This window comes from Procambarus clarkii, chromosome 13 (genome assembly GCF_040958095.1).
Source record: "Procambarus clarkii isolate CNS0578487 chromosome 13, FALCON_Pclarkii_2.0, whole genome shotgun sequence".
Classification (NCBI taxonomy): Eukaryota; Metazoa; Arthropoda; class Malacostraca; order Decapoda; family Cambaridae; genus Procambarus; species Procambarus clarkii.
Genome location: NC_091162.1, coordinates 26,003,614 through 26,028,540, shown reverse-complemented (window position 1 = coordinate 26,028,540; position 24,927 = coordinate 26,003,614). Strand labels below are relative to the sequence as shown.

The 24,927-nt window shown below is 39.1% G+C and overlaps 1 protein-coding gene across 3 annotated transcripts in view; it reads left to right on the top strand.

The window, feature by feature from the left end:
• LOC123757270 (ipis-1) overlaps positions 1 to 24,927 on the top strand; it is a 48,893-nt gene that overhangs the window by 7,748 nt on the left and 16,218 nt on the right. Inside the window, exon 2 of one of the 3 annotated variants that reach the window (XM_069323822.1) lies at positions 19,509 to 19,895. The exons of the other annotated variants lie outside the window; for them this stretch is intronic. The gene's annotated coding sequence lies outside the window, so the exon portion shown is untranslated. The remainder of the gene's footprint in view (positions 1 to 19,508; positions 19,896 to 24,927) is intronic. 3 annotated transcript variants of the gene reach the window in all.

Genomic DNA, 24,927 nt, shown 5'->3' with positions numbered 1-24,927 from the left:
AGGTAGCCTTCAATGAATACTGATTGATTATTTTTACTGTCTAGACATATGTTTGAGATAAGATGTGATTATAATATTGTTAGATACAGGATTTATAGATTATTTGTAGTACTTGATAGTACTTTTGATTCTTATTAAGGATTTGATTCAATCCGTACCAGAAATCAATTGATGTTCCAATAGTTTTTAATTAAGATATTCTTCTAGAAGCTTCTAGATCATTGAGGAATCATGCACACAGTCACGTTGGCACCAAGGGCCCTATGGCGTGTGTGATCATAGTGGCATTGTCACGTAAGATCCAGATGTAGGACTTAATGAATCTAAAGTAATTCTGATATGATATAGAAATAATACATTTCTTAGATAATATTATAGATATAGTGGGTTAAATTTCTCACATCTTCCAGAGGGAGAAAACTGGCACAGAGTCCAATATTAAGGACAATAGTAACCTTATGTGTTCATTTACTCTCCATCGGATTGATAATTTAAGCGCAAGTTTTGCTTACACTTTTGTGCGGCTGTCCATTGTAGATGAGTGTGCCTGTTAGGAGTCTGTGGGTCATGAGGAGTTACAGGTTCCGGAGGTCTGCCAGGATCTAACTGTAGCTGACTCACTGATTCAATGTGAATGAATTTGTCCAATGTCTTTAGGGAAGTAGTTCCTTTAGATAGGATTTTGACAATTCTCAAAATCCCCTGGCTATCTGGATGGACAGAGACGACTTTACCCAATGGCCAGTCAGCTCTTGGGCCATTACTGTCTATCAAGACAATATCGCCAGGATGGAGATTAGATTTATTATGAGGGACATTGGTCCCCATAGTGATGTTCTCGTAGAGATGTCAGATATTCTGTTGTCCATACATCATTCCATTTTTGGATTATGCTGAACAGATACTTATACCCCTGAACCACCTCGCTCTGACACACATATGAGGGATCTCTGAGCGCATTATCCACTAGAGATGGAACTGGAGTCAGAAGTCTGCCATACATCATGTGGGTAGGACTTAATGGCTCATGTTGAGTAGGATCATCAGACAAGTACGTCAGCGGTTGATTATTTGCCCTTGATTTAATTTCCATGATTACTGTCTGGAGTTCCTGAAGATTGATTTTTTGACAGTGTAGAAAATCTCTCAAGAATCTTTTGACAGTTCCTATTAACCGTTCATAAAATCCTCCGTGCCGTGGGGCTCTTGGAGGGATAAATTTCCATCTGCAATGACACTGTTCCAGTGTGGAAGTAACTGCAGGATGGGAACAGATTTCCCATAGACATGCCTCTCCAGTTACCAAGTTAGCTCCGTTTTCTGGAATCATCAGCTTAGGGCATGATCAGCGTGCTGCGAATCTGCGGAAAGCCTGGATAAATGATTGAGCCTTCCTATTGGGTGTTACCTCTAGATGTACTGCCCTGGTGGTGGCACAGGTGAACAGATGTATGCCTTGATAGGTTGTTTATCTGCAGTCCTTGTTAGATATATGGCTCCTGTATAATCTACTCCTAACGTCTTGAAAGGATGTAGGTGGACCACTCGTTCCTGTGGTAGCGGTGGTGGCCCCTGGATAAGAGCAAGTTCTTGCATCGTACCTTTGGCATATCATGCAAATTTTCAAGATTGATTTGACTGACTGTCTTCCCTGAGGAATCCAGTACTGCTGTCTGAGATGTGTGAGTGTGTCTAACACTCCTCCATGTTTGATGATTTGTTGATGTGCATGTAACACAATCAATCTTGTGATCCAATGATTCTTTGGAAAAAGCCATGGATGCACAGTATCCATGGATGCACAGTATCCATGGATGCACAGTATCCATGGATGCACAGTATCCATGGATGCACAGTATCCATGGATGCACAGTATCCATGGATGCACAGTATCCATGGATGCACAGTATCCATGGATGCACAGTATCCATGGATGCACAGTATCCATGGATGCATGTTTAAATCTCCCACCACAACGCAGTATTTCGTGATTTTTTTTTTTTTTTGGTCTATCCACAGTCCAAGATTTTGTTTTAACTTGTGAGGAAGATTTTCATTGTCATTGCCAAAAGTTTCTCTCTGGGCTTGTCTTACCCAATAGATAAATGCTTCTGGAAAGGTGCATTTTATGCTTCTTTTCATGAGATAATGAAACACGTTTTGTGTTACTTTGATTAATTTGATGAGCGAGGAGTGACGAGTACAATCCAAGACGGATGTTTGAGCTTGCTGCCTGGTGGTAGTTATAGATTGTGTCGTAATGATGTGAGGTTTTTGTTCCTGCCAACTACCATTCACTAACCATCGAGGCCCATGAAACCAAATATCTGTCTTTGCAAACTGTTTAAACGTCATCCCTCTTGATAAGAGAGCAGCTGGATAATCTTTTGTTGGTACATGCAACAATTGAAAGCCTGCAAAAATTTCCTTCATATCTGAGACACGATTTCTTACATATGGAGTCAGACAGTTTTCATTCCGTACCCATTGTAAGACAGCTTCATTGTCAGACCATATAATGACATCTTTAATGTTCATGGTAGACAAGACTTGTTTGATATGCACTGCTAAGCGTGTGCCAGTTAGCAATGCAGTTTGTTCCATCTGAGGCAAAGGCCTCTTTTTTAATGGAGCGACTCTGGCCTGAGAGGTGATTAGATATGATTCATGGGAAGTCACCAAGTAAGCACAAGCTCCGAAAGCTCTGGCTGATGAGTCTGCGAAGACATGTAGTCTTCGCAGACTTCATCATTTTCCTTGACAATGTGTCTCTGAAAGATTATCTGTCCGACTAAAGTTTGTTCTTGAGCCATCTCCATCCAAGCTTTTTGTAACTAGGGTGGTATGCCATTTGATTGTTATAGGGTTTAGTATACCAAGTGGGTCGAATACTTTGCTAACCTGTGAAAGAAATTCCCTTTATGTAGCAATGCAATAGTTTACTGGTATTGATTTGATTGATATGATGTCTGAGAGTAGGTTCCATCCCATACCTAACACCTTTTGTGATTCTGGTACGGGATATTCAGGGTATATTCATACTCTTGCTGTTTGATTATTCGATGTTGCATTATTAGAGGCCCATGATTGTAGTGGCATGTTGGCACTTTGCAATTCCTTGTTGGCCTCTTGATATTTGTAACAGATCAGTTGTACTGTTAACTGTCCCTTGAAAATTATCTATGTATAGATTTTGACTGATTTCATCCTTATAGGGACTTGATGATTTTTGCAGAAGAGTGTCTAGAGTGGCTTGCAGCAGAAATGAGCTAAATGTAGTGCCGAAGAGTACAGAGGAAGATCTGTAAGTCACAATAGGACTATTTAGATCTTCTGGGTTCTCTACTCATAGAAACTTAGTGAAGTCTCTATCATCTTCCTGTAACCCAACTCATAGAAAAGCTTTGCTACTTTCTGTTGTGTACGTATATTTGTTAAGTCTGAAATTTTGCAGTATGTCATTCAATTTCCGAGTCAGACTTGGACCTCTTTGCAAATAATCATTCAAACTGGTTGCTTGGGGTCCAGATTTAGAGCTACAATTAAAACTATCCGTAAAGGAGTTGTTTTTGATTCTCTGATTACAGCCATGTGAGGTAAAAAATAGCCTGTTGGCTTGTTGTCATGTTTCACAACTTAAATGAATTTATTCTGTAGCTGTTGAGCAATAATCTCATGGTAGAGGTGTAAATGCTCAGGCCTTTATCTTAGCTTTGCTAACAATGATTTACATTGACTATAGGCCACATTATAGTTGGTAGATAAGGTTTTATGGTTAAGTTTCCAAGGTAACCTTACCCAATATTGCCCATCATGGAACAGTACAGTTTCTAAGTACTGATTATATGTACAGACATCATCAGGACTTGGTTGTTCAGGAATTATTCCTATTGCATCAAGTTCCCACAATCTATGTACAGATTCTAATGAGTCATCAATTATGTGGGGGATATTAATTGGTGACTGTTCTTTGCCCAGTCAGGCCACCATTACAGTTTCTGTATGGTGTGATTTTTCAGGAGTTGAAGCTTCAAGATCTAGTACTCTTGTTTGAATGCAAGGTACTTGATTGATTAGTTTCACCTGTGCAGCAGGTACATATACAAATACAAAATACAAATATTTATTCAGGTAAAGTACATACATACAAGGTGAAATACAAAAGTTGATGGATTTATAGATAGAGCTAGTACATACAATGCCTAAAGCCACTATTACGCAAAGCGTTTCGGGCAGGAAAAACACTAAGACTAAAACTTAATACTAATTGAGATTAATTAAAGTATAAATTGTGTTGAGAAAAAATAAGAAAAAAATGTAAAATGGGGGGGGGGGGAACATGGCAGAAAAAAACAAAAATACAATTTGGTCAACAAACAGCATTGTTTAAAATCGTAGACATGGGTTGACATTTAGGGGTGAGGTAGGTTACATTGAGTTAATTAGGTGGTACTTAGTTTTCATCTTAAACTGGTTGAGAGAGGTACAGTCTTTAACATAATTGGGAAGGTCATTCCACATTCGAGGTCCCTTGATTTGTAAAGCATTTCTAGTTTGACTAAGTCGTACTCTTGGAATATCAAATAGGTATTTGTTTCTGGTGTGGTGCTCATGGGTTCTGTTACAACCTTCTAGGAAGCTTTTAAGGTCAGGATTGACATTACAGTTCAGCATTTTATATATATTAAATACACATGAGAGGATGTGCAGTGACTTAATATCTAACATATTCTGAGATTTGAGTAAGGGTACCGAGTGATGTCTGGGGCCAGAGTTAGATATTGTTCTAATAGCAGCTTTGTGTTGAGTAATTAGAAGACGTAAATGATTTTGGGTAGTAGAACCCAAAGCACAAATACCATAGTTGAGATAAGGATAGATGAGAGAGTAATAGAGTGTCACCAGGGCAGGGCGTGGTACATAATGTCTGATCTTAGAAAGAATGCCAACAGTTTTTTAAACTTTTTTTATATATTTAGAATGTGTCCCTGGAAATTCAGCTTGTGGTCAATGAGAACGCCAAGGAATTTGCCATCTACTTTGTTACAAATTTGGGTATTGTTAATCCTGAGATTTATTTGATTTAAGGATTTATTGCCAAACAAAATATAGAAAGTTCTGTCAATATTGAGGGTGAGTTTGTTGGCAGTTAGCCAGTGATGGACTTTCTTTAGCTCAGTATTCACTGTGACATTTAGAGCAAGGGGGTCAGGACTGGAGTGAATGAAGGTCGTGGTAATGTATCTATAGTAATTGTTTTTTCTACTAAGGCATTTACATTGCTCTGTACCTTACATACTTGTACAGCTGGTGAAGAATTATCTTCCGTTGGCTTTGTCTGTGATCTAGATTGATTATTGATTCTGTTGGCACAGTCTCTATAAACTGTGCTCTGTAATATGGTAAGTGCTTCCTGACAGAATGAACTTCTGGGTGCACTTGTAGCTCCTTTTGTTTTATCTGTCTTGGGAGCTTGATTTCCTACAGTTATATTAACTGTGGGTGATATAGCATATGAGCCAACATTACTCTGTTTCCACTTTGCAGAAGACGAGTTTTGTTGCCTTGATTTCTGATTACCAGTTTGGACATTTTTGTTTTTGACTGAGGATTCACTTTTAGTGATTTTATCTTGTGATATAATATTGCTACAAGTATGTACCACTTGTAGATATGTAATTACATGCAAGTAGGTCATACAAGCATGTAACACTTGCACTCCTCCACGGATTTCCTTAAAGGATGAATTATATTTGTAATGATGTGAATTTACATTATTCATGATTTAATGAAGCATTTTGCTTTTTATTTCTCGGCTTTGCCTTTTCTATTTAATAGGTTTCTTTGAGATGCTTGATTGCCTTCAGATTTTCTGAGGCTGTTTTCACTCCAGTGAATGATTAGATTAAGCGATCAAGATTATATTCCGAGATTAAGATTTTTATCTAAGATGAATGTTAATATTTGAATTGACATTGTCAATGGGCTGTTAGCCTTAAGATTGTAAATTAGTGATGAGCGGTTGTTTAGCCATTCAGATTGTGATGTGAGATTAAGATTGGTCTTAATCCCCAATGGTAGACTATTTTGTCCAAGTGATGATGACATTTGTCCATCACCTGATTTAAGTGGCCTGTAGACGGTAGATTAAGATTAATTATTAGCTGTTTAGCTAAGTGATGATTTTGTCATTCAACTGATTAAAGTGGCCTGTAGGCTTTCAAGTTTCTCGATTAGTATATTCACAGTACTTATCATGTAACAACTGCATGGCTTGGTCATGCATCATCTGTTAATGACAAGTCAACCAGGCTTCTCTGTTTAATAGGCCTTGTAGATATAGAAATTTAGTAGCCTTTTTGAGAGAAGGCTTGGAGTTTATTAATAAATCAAAAGCTCTCCTGAAGGCATCCCATTTATCTTCAGCTTTGCCCTCAAAATATGGAAAATTAGGAGCAAAATGCCATTTTCTTCATCCTCGAAAATGCAGGAACATGTTGGCGAGGGGTACATGCCGTTTTGGAACAGGGTGTAGATACTTCCACCCTAAATTATGTCAATTTTCAATTAGGGACAAAAAATGCTACAATCTTCAGTGTCCGGAATTCCACGTGAGAGGTACACAGCGTTATAGACGGGAAGATCAATATGACACTACTTGAAATTTTTTAGAGGAAGGCAGAAACAGAGTAGTAAATATAAGAGAGAGGAACAGTCAGATGGAACCACTACAGGATTACAGAGGGGAAGGGAGATACCCACAAGACTGGAATACAAACTATCAACAAGCACACAGGTACTACACCACACAACACCCGTCCTACTACCAAAACTGGACGAATCACTTCCAAAACAACACACCCTGGACGCAAACAGAGTGGCCTCCTTACCAGAGCCTCAGATATTAACACCAAGTAAGGCATCCAGCACTACCACTAACACGATAACATCATTTATATTTGCCAACATCCAGGGTATAAAAACACGCAAATCCAACAAAGTTCACTTTATTGATGGTCTCCTTCATGAGGCAAATGCAGTGTTTGCAGCCCTAACAGAAACCCACACAAAGGACTACCATGATGGTGAAATATGGATCTCAGAGTACAATCTTTTCAGATGTGATAGGAAACACCGGCTTCAGGGAGGGGTCAGCCTCTACATCAAAGACACACTCATCTGTACTGAGCTGCTAAACACCTCAAATGATATGGTGGAAGTGCTGATAATCAAAATAGAGATTCTAAATGTAGTTATTGTCCTTGTATATAAGTCCCCGGAGGCAAACCCTCAGCAGTTTAAAGACCAACTAATGAAAATAGAACACTGCTTGGAAAACCTCACAAATCCAGCTCCGAACATCATCCTGCTTGGGGACTGTTACCTATCGTACGTTACGGCTCGTGATCCTACAGCAGCCAAACTTTAATAAGTCTAGGGATACGACACAACTGCTGTTCTCAATAGCGAATCACCAGTATAACCCCTTACTAGGTAATGAGCACAACAATAGAATCTTCATAGGACTGAAGAATAAAGACTAAGCATATGTATATAATTTATATTAAATAAATCTCAAAGGCAAACAGATGATTATATGGTCACAATATATCACATTAAAAAATATCACTGTAACTTCCAGACATTAAATCAATACTAAGAATAATTATATGGCTAGAATAAAAGAATGACTTAACTCCAACAAGTGTTATCTCCCCGGTTTCTGCTCAGCTACTGAACTACAATATGAGAGTCAAAAAACACATTGCCTTGCCCCGCGAATAAATTGCCAAAGTTACAATATTTATTATTTCAACAATGGAGCACTATATTGTGACAAGAGAAATCTTAAACTAACTTAATGAATAATTAGTACATATTGATATAGACAACAAAAGTACGTGTTTCTTTACATAGTAATTAAAATATGCATACAGAATAGCATAATGGCATGCACACCCAGCAACGGACGATCCCACGACAATTTGCCAGATACAGTTCACTCAATTATTATTTCACTCTGTTACCCACTGATGATCACATATAAATCATTAGTTCCCGTGGGAAAACTGATCACACAAAGAAATAAACAATCATTCCCACGATACGCTGGGCCTAACGCCAACACTGTAACATGAATGTGCATTTGCATAGAACATATAAGTATAACAATATACATGCTTGTAATTTACATACAATTATAAATGTACATATTAATATATTCACTTACGTATCTTATAAGGGTACGTAACAGGGACTTCAACCTTCGGCACCTGAAATGGAAGACCATAGCTGATACAGTTATATCAGAGATAATACCAGGAAATAGCCTAAATGAACAGGCACATGCAAATGACCTGCTACGGATGTGCGACAGGTTTGCCTTAAACCAGCAAATAGTAGAACCAACTAGGAAGGAGAATACGCTGGACCTCATTTTCACTAATAATGATGAGTTGATCAGGAACATAATGATTACAAATACCTGTTACTCAGATCACAACTTAATTTAAGTTATGACAACCATGGGGAGTAGACCTTCAAAACCAGTCCCAAGCCCTAGTGAAGGAGATTTCAGCAAATTCAACTTCAATAATAAACAGATAAACTGGGAGCAAATAAACCAGGACTTCACAGAAATAAACTGGGAAGAACAGCTAGAAAATGCAAACCTGAACCAGTGCCTGGAAAAAATAAGCTCAGTAGCACTAGAAATATGTTCAAACCGCATACCCCTAAGAAAAAAAAGGAAGAGATGCAGATTGGAACGGGAACGTCGTTCCCTATATAGGCGAAGAAAACGAATCGCGGAACAACTTGAGAGTCGCACCCTATCTCAAGAACGGCGAAGAAGGTTAGGTAGAGAAATAGAAACAATTGAACGCAAGCTACAAGAATCATATAAAACCCAGGAGAGGCAAAGAGAGCAAAAGGCCATCAGTGAAATAGAGAGAAATCCGAAATATTTTTTCTCCTATGCAAAATCAAGATAAAAAACCACATCTAGTATCGGGCCCCTGCGAAAGGGAGATGGAACTTTCACCGATGACAACAAAGAAATGGGCGAGCTACTGAGGAAGCAGTATGACTCTGTTTTCAGTGAGTCATTAAATGCACTAAAGATTGATAACCCAAATGAATTTTTCATGGATATGATACCAACATCGAATCATATATCAGACATCACCCTATCCCCACTGGATTTTGAAGAAGCCATAAACAGTATGCCTATGCACTCTGCACCAGGCCCGGATTCTTGGAACTCCATATTCATCAAGAACTGTAAAAAACCACTATCGCAGACCCTTCACATTCTGTTGAGACAAAGCCTAGATACTTGCGTTATTCCTGATATACTAAAAACAGCAGAGATAGCACCACTCCATAAAGGAGGAAATAAGGCAGAGGCAAAAAATTACAGACCGATAGCACTAACATCGCACATTATAAAAATTTTTGAGAGAGTGCTAAGAAGTAAGATCACAAAATACATGGAATCACAGTATCTCCATAACCCCGGAGAACATGGTTTCAGAACAGGGCGCTCTTGCCTGTCGCAGTTGCTGGACCACTATGATATGGCATTAGATGCTATGGAAGACAAACATAACGCTGATGTAATTTATACAGATTTCGCAAAAGCTTTTGATAAATGTGACCATGGCGTTATTGCACATAAAATGCGTTCAAAAGGAATTACCGGAAAAATTGGCAAATGGATCTACAATTTCCTGATGAACAGAACCCAATGTGTAATAGTCAACAAAATAAAATCCAGCCCATCAACCGTGAAGAGCTCAGTCCCCCAGGGTACTGTGCTTGCTCCAGTACTTTTTCTCATCCTCATATCGGACATAGACAAGAACACAACCTATAGCACTGTATCATCCTTTGCAGATGACACTAGGATCTTCATGAGAGTAGGCAACATAGAGTACACGGCAAACCTCCAGTCAGATGTAGATCAGGTCTTTCTATGGGCTACAGAAAATAATATGGTGTTTAACGAAGATAAGTTCCAGCTCATGCGCAATGGAAAAAATGAAAATATAAAAACGGAAACCATGTACAAAACTCAGGCAAATCATAACATAGAACGAAAAGGCAATGTAAAGGATCTGGGTGTACTCATGTCGGAAGACCTTACCTTTAAAGAACACAATAAAGTAGCCGTCACAACTGCAAGAAAAATGACAGGCTGGATAACAAGAACTTTTCACACTAGAGATGCTATACTGATGATGCCACTTTTCAAAACGCTTGTGCTCTCTAGAGTGGAGTACTGCTGCACAATGACAGCCCCTTTCAAAGCTGGAGAAATTGCTGACCTGGAGTGCGTGCAGAGATCCTTTACTGCTAGAATCCACTCAGTAAAACATCTAAACTATTGGGACAGACTAAAGAGCCTAAATCTGTACTCGCTTGAGCGCAGGTGGGAGAGATATATAATAATTAACACGTGGAAAATATTAGAGGGGCTGGTCCCAAACCTGCACACAGAAATAACATCACATGAGACCAGAAGACATGACAGGATGTGCAGAATACCCCCGTTGAAAAGCGGAGGTGCAACAGGTACTCTGGAGAGAACTCTATCAACATCAGAGGCCCGAGACTGTTCAACACGCTTCCGCTACACATAAGGTGCATAACTGGCAATCCCCTCACAATGTTCAAGAGAGAACTGGATAAGCACCTCCAAAGGATACCTGATCAACCAGGCTGTGACTCATACATCAGGCTGCGAGCAGCCACGTCCAACAGCCTGGTTGATCAGTCCAGCAACCAGGAGGCCTGGTCGACGACCGGGCTGCGGGGACGCTAAGCCCCGGAAGCACCTCAAGGTAACCTCAAGGTAAGGTGTTTGATTTGATCAAATTTCTCAACTGCAGCCTTGACTGTTATTCAAGGTGATTAAATCAAGAGATACTTGACTAGATATGTTTTGACATCTGTCATTAAGTTGAGTCAAGTGATTTTGTAGCCACTTAAGTGTCCTTTTTTCATATTTCTGTAGCAGGTGAAGAACTGGTAGTCTATGACTTTTCAAAGTTTTAGAGACATTTTCTTTTTTGATAAAAATATGTATTATGCTAATGTATTTTGATAAATAAGCTATCCTGACTACTTAGGTAATGATTCCAAAGATCATCCTTCCTTTCCTCCCTGGAATCTTGATTCAGCAGGCAGCACAATTATCAATGTGTAAGAATTTGGTTATATTCATCCAAATGCATCAAATCAACAAATTATTTAATAATTGTACAAAAATAGTAAATACCACTATTTTTGCAAAATAATTACAAGATATAGTATGCTAGTAGGGGTTTGATAAGCTCCTGTAGAATTCACTACTGGTTTCACCTGTAATTGAGTTTGCTACAGTTGATTATGGATATATTGTAATGAAATGCTCTTATTGCGTTATAAAACATTTTTAAAGAGTGCTTAGTAATGAGCAGCTCTGAAAATCCATTGATTAAAGATAATGCTGGATAATACACTTAAATGTGTGAATATTATGTTACCACAAGTGTGGTATAATGGTATATATGAGATAAGATGCAGTATGTCTGTTACTGAAAAAAATAATTACTGTCGTGTTTTAACACAGAACAGTTACTAGTATGCTATGAATGCTTACTAGGTAAGAGATATGGTGGTCTTAAGCCACCATAAACAATTTGTTCACTTAGATATAGAGACGTTATAGATATTGGCTGCTAGGCTAGATTATGTATTAATTATTCCAATACAGAATAAAGAAGTTTTTTATGTATTTTGACATTGCAATATACGGTTACAAGAAGGAGCATAATGTGGTCCAAGTGCACTGGAATAATATGGATGCTCTAGTTTCTAGACTATCCAGTTTGAAGGACCATAAATGTGGGAAAATTGTCAGGAGTGATATAAGAGGAGAACTACTTAGGACTTGTACTGTACTAAATTAAAAATTACTGTATGCAAAATTAGTGCAACTAAAGTCCCTAGCTAGGGTTGTAAAGCCTAGCTCCTCTTGTCCTAATGATAGACTGTGGGCTGTAAGGGGCAGGTAGGGTCCCAAACGGTGAAAGAAGAAGTTGATTGAAGATCTACAATCCACCTGCAGACAATTTAACAATCAGCTTGAATTGTTAATACAAAGATAAGATTAAGTAATTCAGTTCTATAAATGAACACTGGTTCTGTTTAAATCAAGGATTTAAACATGTATGCAGTCCAATCTAGCAACATAACTACAACAGCCAATATTCACATACTAATAAACACACAAACACTGGGGGTCTGGTAGCTGAGCGGACAGCTACCGAGCATGCAGGACTCGTAATTCTGTGGCCCTGGTTCGATTCCCAGACCAGGTAGAAACAAATGTTTAAAGTTTCTTTCACCCTGATGCTCCTGTTACCCTAGCAGTAAATAGGTACCTGAGAGTTAGACAGCTGTTATGGAGCTGCTTAATGGGCGTCTGAGTGTATGGGTAAAAAAATAGTAGTTACAGTTGATTGATTGACAGTTGAGAGGCAGACCGAACGAGCAGAGCTCAACCCCCGCAAGAACAACTAGGTGAATACAACAATTTGAATTTTAGAGATATGATATATTTAAATATGCAAGTCTAGGTGCTGGTATCTAGGCACAAGAGATTATATTCAATATGATAACTTATATGATAAATCAAAGATAATTAAGTAAGCAGTTGTTAACTTAATGTATATGATCAATTATATATACATATATTAAATTTGAATGAAGAGTTTCAGTCAAACACTCCTTGACTTTCAATGACTGAGGTTGAATAATTAATGAGTGTCCAGATGAATTGAAAAGATTCAATGGCTGAAAGATTAATAAAAACTTACTGAAATATCGGGCGTCGCCTCGCTCTGTAACGACAAACAGATTTATTGGATAGATTAAGGTTACACAAGCATGCTGTGTAAGTAATTTTTCTGTGTAAGTAAACAAAATGGTCAATCAACACACTACAGTAACACTCAATATACCTAATGTGAATGTCAGTGCTGTCTAACAAGTTGCCAGACTGGATAACTCTCTTGTCGAGTTTTGGCACTATATTCTATGTCACAGATTGCTGTTTATTATTCTGGTAGCTTTGCTAATTGATTATGTCCTTAATTGCATTTGCAGTAGGATAAGATTAGGTGTGGTTGAGGCGGCATTGCTTCGAGCCACTCTACACCCTTGTTTAGATAAAAGTAATAGGGATTTTTCCTTATAGATATAGTCCAGGAACTCCCTCAGTTCTAGAGAGTAATCACTGGTGATAATGATAAGCTAGTGTGGTGTCCTTTACTGAAAATGTCCGCAAGGCACCGTCACGTGCTTTCACTCTGTTTGTAAACAACGTTCTCCCTTGGGTGCTCCAGTCCTAGGCGCTTTCAATCCGAGTTCGCTCCATGAGCGAGGTAGCCTTCAATGAATATTGATTGATTATTTTTATTATCTAGACATATGATTGAGATAAGGTGTGATGATAATATAATTAGATACAGAATTTATAGAGTATTTGTAGTACTTGATAGTACTGTTAATTCTTATTAAGGATTTGATTCAATCCTTACCGAAAATCGATTGATGTTCCAATAGTTTTTTAATTAAGATATTCTTCTAGAAGTTTCTAGATCATTGAGAAATCATGCACAAAGTCATGTAGGCACCATGGGCCCTATGGCGTACGTGATCATAGTGGCATTGTCATGTAGGATTTAATGAATCTGAAGTGATTTTGATATGAAAAGTAAAGTAAATTTTAATCAGGAAAGTACACACACAGTTGATTTACAAACATAATGTTGGATTTATAGATAGAGCTAGTACATACAATACCTAAAGTCACTAGTATACCTAGCATTTCAGGAAAATATGATTTTGATATGATATAGAAATAATACATTTCTTAGATAATAATATAGATATAGTGGGTAAAATTTCCCACAGAGGTCTGATAAAGATGTTTTGTGCCCTCTATAATCCTTTTTTTGAGATAACACTAGCAGGATGAGTATGGGGTGCACAATAAACTAGCCACCTCCAGCAGCATCAATAACAAATCAAACCCTACTGGGTGCCATCTTGACGAAAATAATACATAAAATGCAGACTTAATCTGGTATCACTCTCATCACCTAAGTTTATACAGCCAAATATAATTGAAAGTCCTTAATGCTGGTTGAGGGAAAAATTACCTGGATTGATAAAAGAGGAAAATTAAATAGGAACATAAATCCAGTTACTAGAACCATAAATTTACAATTGAATTTACAGTAAATAATTCATAAAACTGCAAAACTAAATATGCTATTTCATAGCTGAAGGTAAGGTTCCTATGTTCGGGGTGTAAGACCAACTCCTCTAGTCCTTTATTCTGGTAATGAGCTGTACCAGGTGGAATTCTCAAGGCTGAGCTAGGTCATTGATAGCAGAACCACAATATACCTACTGGTATGTCAACACATTTAGCTTGTATATTTCACAAGGAAAAATTGAAAAAGACAGTTCTATAACTGTAAACACTGGTATGGTTCATTATCAAAGATCTGAATTAGGTACATAGTTTAACCTAGTTCTAGAAATATTGTAACAGCTAATTATCGATTATAAATTTATGTTCTAGTTTTGGATTTATGGTCATATGTAATTCTCCTCTTTTATCAATCCAGGTATTTTTCCACATTTTTGGTCCTTCGAGCCAGATATAAAAATACTTTACTAGAAACTATAACTTTATCCAAACAATGTTTTTGATTTTCTAGATTCTTGATATTATATGGACACAGTCACAGGCATTGAGCCCGATGGTATACTTGACCAAATGGTCATGAAAGCTTTTGATGTTGATACAGATGATCCCTAAATCATCAGTAGATATGATTCTGAAGTAAATTATAGATATGATACGGAAATATTACATTCCTTAGATATGGATATGGTGAGTGGAATTTTCCACACTGGTTGTATGACTGAAGATGGCTGAAAAATAGGGGGAATCTTTGAAAATCTGCCTTTCCTTTCTTTCCTCGAAGTCATTAGAGATGGTGGCGGTTAGCAACTGCTTCAGGTGTCAGCTCCCATGTCTCGCCAACTTATTTTTTATTTATTTATTTACATATACAAGAGTTCTTACATTTTAGTTCAGCCCCTAGCACGCATAGCATTTCGGACAAGTCTTTAATCCTAATTTCCCCCGGATAATCTAATAGTCCTGCCTATCGAACCATTGGCAGTTTAATGCAGTGACTGTTTTTTCTCTTAATAAAATTTACATATAAAATTGCATATTGAGTTAGCTTTATTAAACCACTGCTTTCCTTAAACTAAGATGAGGTTCATTTCTGGCCCTTCAGCTTTGGAATTAGCCTTGCTGTGTATCTTCCACTTTATGTTGCCTTGTCTGTGTTTTATCAAGTGGTATTTACATGATGGTTCTGCATAATCATGAGTATCTTTGGCTTGAACTTAGTTTTCCACTGTCGGGAACAGGAAACCTGTTAGGCTTATCAAGGGGCTCTCTAGGCCAACTACTGACCGTTGCCAGGATGTGGGTCACCACAGTTGCCTAACTCCTGAGAATCTACCTACTGCTAGGTGGAGGCATCAGGTGAAAGGAAACGACCGCAAGCACGTGTGTGTTGCAGCGACTGCACTGACCACTCTGCCCGAGACTGCTTCATTGTGATTACCTGTTTAGGGCAAGAACATGCTCCCCGCTGTTATTATTCCTGCTACCTACCATTGAGTTGACAGGTGCTTCCTACTGACTGTCCTCTGCTGCTTTTTCAAGAACTTAAAAATGACAATTATGCTCCACCTGTTGATGTTTAGAAACTTGGAAATGACTAACATCGTGCCTGTTGATGAGTTGAAGGATGTTTTGCTTTGTTAGTGGTTTGAAGTGACCTTTTCCTCTACCTGTTGTTGGTTTTAAAATAAATTTCTACATGTATGTGTGCTCACCTAATTGTACCCACACAGCCAAGTGTGTGTGTACTCACCTAGTTGTGCTTGCGGGGGTTGAGCTCTGGCTCTTAGGTCCCGCTTCTCAACAGTTAATCAACTAGTGTAGAGATTCCTGAGCCTATTGGGCTCCATCATATCTACATTTGAAACTGTGTATAGAGTCTGTCTCCACCACATCACTGCCTAATGCATTCCATTTGTTAACTACTCTGACACGGAAAAAACTCTTTCTAATGTCTCTGTGGCTCATTTGGGTACTAAGTTTCCACCTGTGTCCCCTTATCCTAATCCACCTATATTAAAGAGTTTGTCTTTGTCAACCCTGTCAATTCCCCTGAGAATTTTGTAGGTGGTTATCATGTCTCATGGTTATTATGTATTCACCTTGTTGTGCTTGTGGGTGTTGAGCTCTAGCTCTTTCGGTCCATGTCTCAACTGTCAATCAATCAACTTTTTTCACATGCACCCAGTAAGCAGCTCAAAACAGCTGTGTAACTACCAAGTACGTATTTACTGCTAGGTGAACAGACGTATCAGGGTGAAAGAAACTCTGCCCATTTGTTGCTGCCACTGCCGGGATCGGTTCCCTGACCCTAGGACTACGAATCCCGAACTCTGTCCACTCAGTCATCAGACCCCCCTGTGTGTGTGCATGCATGTGTGTGTACTCACATAATTGTGTTTGCGGAGATTGAGCTCTGGCTCTTTGGTCCCGCCTCTCAACGGTCAATCAACTAATGTACAGGTTCCTGAGCCTATTGGGCTCTATCATATCTGCACTTAAAGCTGTGTATGGAGTCAGCCTCCACCACATCACTTCCTAATGCATTCCATTTGTCTACTACTCTGACACTAAAAAAATTCTTTCTAACGTCTCTATGGCACATTTGGGCACTCAATTTCCACCTGTGTTCCCTAGTGCGAGTGCCCCTTGTGTTAAAAAATCTGTCTTTATCTACCCTATCAATTCCTCTGGGAATCTTATATGTGGTGATCATGTCCCCTCTAACTCTTCTGTCTCCCAGTGACGTGAGGTTTAATTCCCGTAGTCTCTCCTCGTAGCTCATACCCCTCAGTTCGGGTACTAGTCTGGTGGCAAACCTTTGAACCTTTCCCAGTTTAGTCTTATGCTTGACTACATATGGACTCCATGCTGGGGCCGCATACTCCAGGATTGGTCTGACATATGTGGTATATAATGTTCTGAAAGATTCCTTACACAAGTTTCTAAAGGCCGTTCTTATGTTAGCCAACCTGGCATATGCTGCTGATGTTATCCTCTTGATATGAGCTTCAGTGATAGGTCTGGCGTGATATCAACCCCCCAGGTCTTTCTCTCTCTCTGACTCTTGAAGTATTTCATCTCCCAAATAATACCTTGTATCTGGTCTCCTGCTCCCTACCCCTATCTTTCCCTACCCCTATCTTCATTACATTACATTTGCTTGGATTACACTCTAACAACCATTTGTTCTACCATTCCTACAGCTTGTCCAGGTCTTCTTGAAGCCTCAAGCAGTCCTCCTCTGTCCTAATCCTTCTCATAATTTTGGCATCGTCAGCAAACATTGAGAGGAATGAGTCTATACCCTCCGGGAGATCATTTATGTATATCAGAAACAGGATAAGTCCGAGTACAGAGCCCTGTGGGACTCCACTGGTGACTTCACGCTAATCTGAGGTCTCACCCCTCACTGTAACTCTCTGCTTCCTATTGCTTTGGTACTCCCTTATCCACTGGAACGCCCTGTGTGTGTGTGTGTGTGTGTGCGTGCATGTGCATGTGTATTCACCTAGTTGTGCTTGTGGGGGTTGAGCTCTGGCTCTTTTGGCCCGCCTCTCAACTGTCAATCAATTAACTTTTTTTGCACCAGAGCCCAATAGGCTCAGGAATCTGTACACCAGTTGATTGACAGTTGAGAGGCGGGACCAAAGAGCCAGAGCTCAACCCCCGCAAGCACAATTAGGTGAGTACACACACACACACACACACACACACACACACACACACACACACACACACACACACAGGGGCCTCGTAGCCTGGTGGATAGGGACTTCGTAGCCTTTTGGATAAGGGGCCTCGATGCCTGGTGGATAGCGCGTAGGACTCGTAATTCTGTGGCGCGGGTTCGATTCCCGCACGAGGCAGAAACAAATGGGCAAATTTTCTTTCACCCTGAATGCCCCCTGTTACCTAGCAGTAAATAGGTACCTGGGAGTTAGTCAGCTTTCACGGGCTGCTTCCTGGGGTGTGTGTGTGTGCTGTGGGGGGAAAAAAATAGTAGTTAGTAAAAAGTTGATTGACAGTTGAGAGGCAGGCCAAAAGAGCAAAGCTCAACCCTCGCAAACACAACTTGGTGAATACACACACACACACTCACACATTTCAAAGCGTTATATGACAAAGAGTGCAGGGTAGACGAGACACCACGAGCGTAACTCTCATTCTATAACTACACTTAGGTAATTACACACACACACACACACACACACACACACACACACACACACACACACACACACACACACACACACACACACACACACACACACACACACACACACACACACATACACACACACACACACCCCTAGGAAGCAACTCGTAGCAGCTGTCTAACTTCCAGGTACCTATTGTTATGGTCCCAGGTAGCTGAAAAAGCGAGTCTACCCTTGAGAGTTATTCTGCAAGACCTGATCTAACTAAGAGGTCAAGGAGACATAGATCTGAATATATATATGTTAAACACTGGGTTAAATTTGACAGCCAGTTTAAGAGTAAGGGCAGTGATTAAGAATGTAAATAAACGACTGGTCATGAGATGTGGAGAGTTTGCTGGGAGTGTGAGGCTCGCTTCTGGAGGGCTTTGACCCCACTTGAGCACCAGACATCGTGAGGGGAAGCTGCACTCCGTGTGAGCTCCTGTTAGAGAGGAACCCCTAGTTGATGTACCTTCAAGAGGAAGGAAGTGTGCAGACGTTTCAGCTGTGGAATCAAGCTGGGAATCAAGTGTGGTCTCAAGTCCTGGACGACAGGAAGAGTTGTGAAGCCGTCCTGCTACATTTTCGTGGGCAGCAGTGCAAGCGCCCTGGTCAGACGCCATCGAGAGAGAGCGAGAGCGCCCTGCAAGAGACCTTTTGTGGAAAACACAAGTTTAACCAGTTAATAGTGATTACCTATAGTTGGTCGTGTGCCCAGCGACCGTAGCCGATGTTTATTATTATGTTAGGCATGTTTTGTTAAGGCAGAAAGCCTAAATAAGAGAGTAGTAGCGAGAGAGCCAGCTGAGGGACGAGCGGCACATCCTCCCACGCCAAACACCAGAGGGCAACTGAGGGCCAGCCGCCAGCTGCCTCGAGGACCGCCCAGCGGGCGGAGGATGAACCAGCCCAAACGGTGGGGGAGTCCACACCCACGACGTTCAGGAGACAGAGAAATGTTGGGTGGAAACATTAATTGTGTGGTTTATTTTGTTTATGTGTTTATAGAGGAACATTTTTATTGGCATATCAATGGGTTGCAGGTTTGTTCTGAGGAAGGAGTTGATGGGAATACCCTGAGGCCAGAGAAGAAGTTGATGATTGGAACTTCAAGCCTGTAAGGGTAGATGTTGTACTCTGTGGAAGAGCAAGCCACATAGTGAGGAATTGTACCTCATACTGTGAGAAGAGGAGCAGTGAAGTCTCACATGGTTCTGTGGAAACGGTAGTGGAGTACCACTGGAGTCGAAGGAGGATTTCGTGGTGCAGCAGCCTAGAAGAGCTACAGAGGATTCTGGTAGATAAACCTGGAAGAACCTGATGATGTCAGGGTAGTGAACTTGCAGATGTGGGAAGGAAGTTCTTGTTGACTACTTGTAGGGAGTTGGTAGAGTGCTTGATTGTCGTTAGCATGCAAGACCCAGTGAAAGGTGGGTGATTGATTATCATTTCTATGTCAAGGAATACCTATACTGAAGTTTACAGGGAGTTACAGCTATAGGCTGGATTACCTACAGATATATATATATATATGTCGTACCTAGTAGCCAGAACGCACTTCTCAGCCTACTATGCAAGGCTAGATTTGCCTAATAAGCCAAGTTTTTCTGAATTAATATATTTTCTCTATTTTTTTTCTTATGAAATAATAAAGCTACCCATTTCATTATGTATGAGGTCAACTTTTTATTATTGGAGTTAAAATTAACGTAGATATATGACCGAACCTAACCAACCCTACCTAACCTAACCTAACCTATCTTTATAGGTTAGGTTAGGTTAGGTAGCCGAAAATGTTAGGTTAGGTTAGGTTAGGTAGGTTAGGTAGTCGAAAAAACATTAATTCATGAAAACTTGGATTATTAGGCAAATCGGGCTTTGCATAGTAGGCTGAGAAGTGCGTTCTGGCTATTAGGTACGACATATATATATATATATATATATATATATATATATATATATATATATATATATATATATATATATATATATATATATATGTATGTATATATATATATATATATATATATATATATATATATATATATATATATATATATATATATATTATTAAATATGACCGAAAAAGTAAGATTAATAATTCTAACACGAATTTTCTCAATCTTTCGTACATTACGCTTCACTGTTGGAGGTAAATCAAAAATCACTTCTCCAAAATTCATTTTTATTTCTAGTCTGACGCGACACGGGCGCGTTTCGTAAAACTTATTACATTTTCAAAGACTTCACAAATACACAACTGATTAGAACTTGCGTTTCCCTGATTTTATATCTACATTTGAGTGAGGTGGGAAGGGTGATGTGGCATTACATTTGAGTGAGGTGGGAAGGGTGATGTGGCATTAACACAAGACAGAACACTAGGGGATATTAATAGGGTATTAAAAGTATCAACACAAGACAGAACACGAAACAATGGATATTGAATAGAAGTGTTTGTAGAAAGCCTATTGGTCCATATTTCTTGATGCTTCTATATTGGAGCGGAGTCTTGAGGTGGGTAGAATATAGTTGTGCAATAATTGGCTGTTGATTGCTGGTGTTGACTTCTTGATGTGTAGTGCCTCGCAAACGTCAAGCCGCCTGCTATCGCTGTATCTATCGATGATTTCTGTGTTGTTTACTAGGATTTCTCTGGCGATGGTTTCGTTGTGGGAAGAGATTATATGTTCCTTAATGGAGCCCTGATGCTTATGCATCGTTAAACGCCTAGAAAGAGATGTTGTTGTCTTGCCTATATACTGGGTTTTTTGGAGCTTACAGTCCCCAAGAGGGCATTTGAAGGCATAGGCGACGTTAGTCTCTTTTAAAGCGTTCTGTTTTGTGTCTGGAGAGTTTCTCATGAGTAGGCTGGCCGTTTTTCTGGTTTTATAGTAAATCGTCAGTTGTATCCTCTGATTTTTGTCTGTAGGGATAACGTTTCTATTAACAATATCTTTCAGGACCCTTTCCTCCGTTTTATGAGCTGTGGAAAAGAAGTTCCTGTAAAATAGTCTAATAGGGGGTATAGGTGTTGTGTTAGTTGTCTCTTCAGAGGTTGCATGGCTTTTCACTTTCCTTCTTATGATGTCTTCGACGAAACCATTGGAGAAGCCGTTATTGACTAGGACCTGCCTTACCCTACAGAGTTCTTCGTCGACTTGCTTCCATTCTGAGCTGTGGCTGAGAGCACGGTCGACATATGCGTTAACAACACTCCTCTTGTACCTGTCTGGGCAGTCGCTGTTGGCATTTAGGCACATTCCTATGTTTGTTTCCTTAGTGTAGACTGCAGTGTGGAAACCTCCGCCCTTTTCTATGACTGTTACATCTAGAAAGGGCAGCTTCCCATCCTTTTCCATCTCGTAAGTGAAACGCAGCACGGAACTCTGCTCAAATGCCTCCTTCAGCTCCTGCAGATGTCTGACATCAGGTACCTGTGTAAAAATGTCGTCAACATACCTGCAGTATATGGCCGGTTTCAAGTTCATGTCGACTAAGACTTTTTGCTCGATGGTACCCATGTAGAAGTTTGCAAACAGGACACCTAGGGGAGAACCCATGGCGACCCCATCTACTTGCTTATACATGTGCCCATCCGGGCTCAAGAAGGGTGCCTCTTTAGTACAAGCTTGGAGTAGTTTCCTCAGAATATTTTCTGGTATGTCAAGAGGAGTACAGGCTGGATCACGATACACTCTGTCGGCTATCATTCCGATTGTCTCGTCCACAGGTACGTTGGTAAACAGCGATTCTACGTACAACGAGGCTCTTATTCCTGTGGCCCGTGTGCCCCGCAGTAAGTCAACAAATTCCTTTGGAGACTTCAGGCTTGCCCAGACAGGTACAAGAGGAGTGTTGTTAACGCATATGTCGACCGTGCTCTCAGCCACAGCTCAGAATGGAAGCAAGTCGATGAAGAACTCTGTAGGGTAAGGCAGGTCCTAGTCAATAACGGCTTCTCCAATGGTTTCGTCGAAGACATCATAAGAAGGAAAGTGAAAAGCCATGCAACCTCTGAAGAGACAACTAACACAACACCTATACCCCCTATTAGACTATTTTACAGGAACTTCTTTTCCACAGCTCATAAAACGGAGGAAAGGGTCTTGAAAGACATTGTTAATAGAAACGTTATCCCTACAGACAAAAATCAGAGGATACAACTGACGATTTACTATAAAACCAGAAAAACGGCAAGCCTACTCATGAGAAACTCTCCAGACACAAAACAGAACGCTTTAAAAGAGACTAACGTCGTCTATGCCTTCAAATGCCCTCTTTTGGACTGTAAGCTCCAAGAAACCCAGTATATAGGCAAGACAACAACATCTCTTTCTAGGCGTTTAACGATGCATAAGCAACAGGGCTCCATTAAGGAACATATAATCTCTTCCCACAACCAAACCATCGCCAGAGAAATCCTAGTAAACAACACAGAAATCATCGATAGATACAGCGATAGCAGGCGGCTTGAAGTTTGCGAGGCACTACACATCAAGAAGTCAATACCAGCAATCAACAGCCAATTATTGCACAACTATATTCTACCCACCTCAAGACTCCACTCCAATATAGAAGCATCAAGAAATATGGACCAATAGGCTTTCTACAAACACTTCTATTCAATATCCATTGTTTCGTGTTCTGTCTTGTGTTGATGAAATTAATACCCTATTAATACTCTTGTTCTGTCTTGTGTTGATGAAATTAATACCCTATTAATACCACATCTTGTTCTGTCTTGTGTTAATGCCACATCACCCCTTCCACCTCACTCAAATGTAGATATAAAATCGGAGATGCGTAAGTTCTATTCAGTTGTGTATTTGTGAACTAAAGTCTTTGAAAATGTAATAAGTTTTACGAAACGCGCTCGTGTCGCGTCAGACTAGAAATAAAAATGAATTTTGGAGAATTGATTTTTGATTTACCTCCAACAGTGAAACGAAATGTACGAAAGATTGAGAAAATTCATGTTAGAATTATTAATCTTACTTTTTCGGTCATATTTAATAATATATGTCTACAAGAAAGACTGCTACCAAAATATACTAATATATATATATATATATATATATATATATATATATATATATATATATATATATATATATATATATATATATATATATATATATATATATATATATATATATATATATATATATATATATATGTGTGTGTGTGTGTGTGTATATCACGAAAATAAACACGTGATTAAGAATGTGACAATGTCAGACCACGGAGGAAAATGAAACAGGAATTTCCTTAAGTACTTTCGTATATTAAATACATCTTCAGAAGGAATGAATTTAATATACGAAAGTACTTAAGGAAATTCCTGTTTCATTTTCCTCCGTGGTCTGACATTGTCATATATATATATATATATATATATATATATATATATATATATATATATATATATATATATATATATATATATATATATATATATATATATATATATATATATATATATATATATATATATATATATATATATATATATATTAGTATATTTTGGTAGCAGTCTTTCCTGTAGACATATATTATTAAACATGACCAAAAAGTAAGATTAATAATTCTAACACGAATTTTCTCAATATTTCTTATGTTTCTTTTCAGTCGATGGTAATTGAAAAATCAGATCTCCAAAATTCATTTTTATTTCTAGTCTGACACGACACTTGAACGTGTTTCGTAATAACTTATTACATTTTCAAAGACTTTAGTTTACACACACACACAACTATAACTTGCAAACACTAAACAGATTTCTTACTATGCTATAATTCAAACGGCTTTTCATTTTATATACTTGCATTTGGGTGAGGTGATATGTTACAACAGTTTTGGATGAGGTGAAAACAAACTTTCAACACAAGATAGAACACGAAATATTGGGTAATATTGGGTAAAGTTAAAGGGGAAGAATGGAAGTAAATGCAAAGGGCCTATTGGCCCATATTTCTTGATGCTTCTATATTGGTGCGGAGTCTTGAAGTGGGTAGAATATAGTTGTGCATTAATTGGCTGTTGATTGCAGGTGTTGACTTCTTAATGTGTAGTGCCTCGCAGATATCAATCCGCCTGCTATCGCTGTAGCTATCGATGATTTCCGTGTTTTTTGTTAAGACTTCTCTGGTGATGGTCTGGTTATGGGAAGAGATTATATGTTCCTTAATGGAGCCCTGTTGCTTATGAATCGTTAATCGCCTGGAAAGAGATGTTGTTGTCTTGTCTATATACTGAGTTCTTTGAGGCTTACAGTCCCCAAGTGGGCATTTGAAGGCATAGACGACATGGTCTCTTTCAAAGCGTTCTGCTTTGTGTCTGGAGAGTTTCTCATGAATAGGTTGGCAGTTTTCTTGGTTTTATAGTAAATCGTCAATTGTATCTTCTGATTTTTGTCTGTAGGGATAACGTTTCTATTAACAATATCTTTCAGGACCCTTT